The following is a 4,159-nucleotide window of genomic DNA, read 5'->3' as shown; positions in this document are numbered from 1 at the left end:
GGGATGGAGCGGGGATGGAGCGGGATGGAGCGGGAACGGAGCGGGGATGGAGCGAGGATGGAGCGGGGATGGACTGGGAATGGAGCGGGGATGGAGTGGGAATGGAGCGGGAACGGAGCGGGAACGGAGCGGGAATGGACCCGGGATGGAGCGGGAACGGAGCGGGGATGGACCCGGGGATGGAGCGGGGATGGAGCCGGGGATGGAGCGGGAATGGAGCCGGGGATGGAGCAGGGATGGACCCGGGATCGAGCCGGGAATGGGGGAATGGGAGAGCGGAGCTGGACCCGGGGCTGGGGGCGATGAGGGCGATGGGGACTGAGGGGCTGCACCGTGGGGGTCACGGAAGATGGGAGGCAGCGGGGATGGGAGCGGATGGCAGCAGGGGCGGGGGAGCGGAGAGGGAGGGCGGCAGGACACGGTGTCCCCCAGCGGGGCGGTGGCGGCGGTGGCAGGAGCCCACAGGGGAGGACGGGGGGCTCTCCAGCTGCCGCACTGCGCTGCCCTTCGCTCAGATGTGGGGGGCAGGCAGCAGATCTGGGCTGTGCCCAGCGGGATGGGAATCCCAAACCAGCCTCGGCCCCGAGGCTGACCCCAGTGAGCAGGGGAGCCTCTGGACAGATGGACAAGCTCCCTGCCCCACGGCTCACCCCCACAGCTGCTCCTGCTGCAAAAGCCCGGGAGGAGACCTGTGTTCCCACGGAAGAGGTCTCAGGAGGACAGCAGCTGGATTCAGCCTCAAGATCCCTCCCAGTCCTCGGCTATCATTTAAAGCGTTAAAAATCCTTCTGCCCTGGCTCAGGCTCCGAGGACTGAGAGCCCTTTGTGTGCAGTGCTGACACGGCAGCCTGGCCCGTGAAGGCAGGATTGTACCGGGGCTGGGGGAGACAGGGGCAATGAATAAACCTCACTGTTTTCCCCCTGCAATTCTCCAGATCCCAGCGTCCCTCCCAAGCGTGGGGCTGGACAGCCAGTGCCCTAACCCCATCATGATTTTTCCAGGTATTCCAGTGTAAGCCCTTGACAAGTCCCCTCCACCCTGCCCAGCTGCCAGAGCCTCCCGTTCTGCTCCAGCAGCTGCTCGTGGGCAGGCAGGTGTGCCTCACAGCCATCGTGGCCGTTCCATGGGATTGCTCGTGGCCCACCGCCCTCCCTGCAGCTCCTCACCTGCTGAGGTGGAGGCCAGACCCCCAGCGTGCAAATTCAGGAGGAATTCTGGTGTTTCACTGAGAGCTGCCATTTCCAGCTCCCCTCAGATCTGAGCATTACAAATCACCCCTGACCTTGAAGTGGCTCATCCTCCACTTTGTTTCCCTTGGCCTGAGCACAAGGCTCCGAGCCCCAGCACAGGGACAGGATCCACGGCCTCCCTGGCACAGCTCTTGGGAGCAAGCAGCTCCAGCTGGCAGCTGGGGCTCAGTGGGAGAATCCGGCCAGCAAGAGGGAAGGCTTTGCTTCCCTGCTGCAGCTCTGGGGAACCTGCTGATTGCTCTTCTCTCTCTGCTCTGACCCTGCCCTCATGGCGCACAGGGACTCAGCTGCTCATGGCAGAGAGCATCCCACGGCAGCTCTGGTGGGGAGATAAAGGCTGAGGGCAGACACCAGTGGATCCTCTACGTGATAGAGGCTGGGAGTGACTGAATCCGGATGGACAGAGTGGATTTTGCTGCAGGAAGGTGAGGACCAAGCTCCTCTGAGCTGCCCTGGCACGGTGAGCTGCCTGTGCCAGCAGGGAATGCACAGAGCAGAGCAGAAAGGGGACAGGGACAGGTGCCTCACTGTGTCCCCAAGCCAAAGTTCCTCAATTAGCCCCCCATTATCCTCAGGATCCTGTCGTTAAGCAATAAATCCTTTACAGAGGAATTAGAAATGTGTTTCGGCGTTGCTTCATCTTCATGCAGCCCTACCACAAACCACCTGAGCCCCAGTTCCCCACCCAGAGAAGACACTGGGACTGGAGAGCTCTGCAAGGTTTCCTGCAGTTTCTGCCTGGTTTCTGACCATGCCTTGCCCCTCTTTGCCCCCAGTGTCTCACCCGGGTGTGGGAACCAAGCCGCAGCTGCTGGTCGGGCAGGGTGCCTGGCACAGGGCTGGGTGCACTGGGCCACTGGAAGCGATGCCAGAGGAGGGGTTAGGAGAGCTGGGCAGGCTCCATATCCACGGCAGAGTTTGTTAAATGGCCCCAGCAGTCAGGGAAATCCTGGCACTTTGTCTGACAAAGACTGGGAGATCAGGCCCTCCCTGTGACTCCACTCAGAGTCTCTCTCTGCCGTGATTTTGGTTCCACAGAGGATCCATGCACTTTTCTCAGAGAAAGCTCCCAGGGGCAGCAGCTCCCCAGATCCCAAATGCCTCACCTCTGTCCAGCCAGGGAATTCTGCCAGGCAGATGTGCTGGGGGCTCCGCAGTGCTCACCCCTGCTCCTCTCACAGAAGGCAAAATGCATTTGAACATTCTGAGGTGCTTTTTGTGTGTCTGTACCTGGTCAGTGAGGACCATGGCACTTCTCTGTCCCCCACCTTGGAGGAACTGCTGATTTCAACAGATTTGTATTGGTTTTTTCAGAACAAATTGTGTTTTCTTGCAGTAAATTTCAGTGGCATTGATGGTGGTTCAGGCATCCAGACCCCAGCTCAGCCCACACCCCAATGCCTGCCTTGCATCCCTGGTTTTACTTGTTGTCCCAGATAAACGTTGCCTTTATCCCAGATAACCTGCCCTGATCTGGGGGTCCTTAGGACAAACAAGCTTGAGTCAAATGTTCCAGCTTTCTCTTTTGTGATCAGGAAAGCTGGAACCCCCTTAAAATGGGAGCTGAGGGTGTTTCATAGTTACAAGATGTCAGCAGCCAAGAGGTTTAAGAAAAGCAGGAGGGAGAGAGGCTTCCAACAAAATCCTCAGGGCTGGCAGCCTTGTGCCTGTGCTGCAAATATCTTGTCCTGTGGCTCGTCTGCAAACTCTTAACATCCACATGACTTGGCTTATGCCATGATTACCTTACCTGCCAGCCGGCTTCATCTTAAAAAGAAACAGAGAAGTGCAAAGGCATTTCTGCACCAAGCCCTTGTCTCTGGGCTCCCTGCTCTGCCTGTGCTGCTAATCACCAGGGGAATTTGTACCCTCTGCCTCAGCTGCCTGCTCTCAGCAGCCCCTGGAGGATTTAAATTGCAGATGGAGTTGCGCAGCTTTTACCAAAGTTGGTCTGACCTACAGAGTGGCCATTAAGCTCCCAAAATGCCGCTGGCTCTGGGCACGCAGTGGGACAAGAGAGGGATTTGTGGTCACCCTCGGGGTCACAGGCAGCGCTGTAATGTCACTGGCACCGTGGCGTGGCCGTGGCTCAAGGAAGGGGCAGCTGCTCACCACAATCGTTGGGTTCCCTTTTTTGGGTCTGTATCCAGGGCTGGCTGAAGAAACAGGAATCTGTAACTCTCCTCTTGACCTTGAGCAGCCTCTAGGTAGCTGCAGCAGCAATCGGCAGCAGGCAAATCCCTCTCCTCTCCCAGTGCACACACAGCCCGGGCAAGCCAGCCCTCCTGTGCCATGGTGTGACACTGCCATGCGGGCACAGCCCCCAGCAGCTGTGCTCCCCCAGCCTCTGGGGGCACAGCAAAGCAGGATAGGGGCTTCCTCCTGTTCCTGTGGCACCCAGAGCCCGGCCTCAGTCCCCAGACTGGCTGTTGTGTCCCTCCTGTCACCGGGCAGGAGCCTCGTGCTGCTCTGCAGCCAAACTGAGCCTGGGGCTGCCCTGTCCCTCCTCTCGAGAGTTCCCTCCTGTGCCAAGGTGGGTACCTGGGACAAGATGCCATCACAGCAGCAAGGGGCTCATGGCTGTGAAGGGGGGAACATGAACCCCAGGAAAGGTCCTGAGGAGCCACACACACCTCAGGCTCTCCAGGCTCGGGCACCACAGGTCCCAGTGTGCAGGATTTGGGGTTACTGTAGCTCCTGCAAGCGCATTTTGTTCTGCTCTGCTATGCAAATCCTGTCCCTGCTGCCAGTCTGGGGGTGCCCCAGCTGTGGCTGGTGAGGAGGGTGCGCTGCTGCTCCGGGAGCTGTGCCGCGCTGGGGCTGGGGAATCCCGTTTGCAGCGAGCATGGCAGCGAGCCAGGGAGGCACAGGGCGCTGCGGCGGCCAGAGAGGCGGGGGGGGGGGGGGG

The sequence above is a fragment of the Geospiza fortis genome, unplaced genomic scaffold (assembly GCF_000277835.1).
Source record: "Geospiza fortis unplaced genomic scaffold, GeoFor_1.0 scaffold5, whole genome shotgun sequence".
In the NCBI taxonomy this organism is placed as follows: Eukaryota; Metazoa; Chordata; class Aves; order Passeriformes; family Thraupidae; genus Geospiza; species Geospiza fortis.
Note: the sequence above shows the minus strand (reverse complement) of the source record.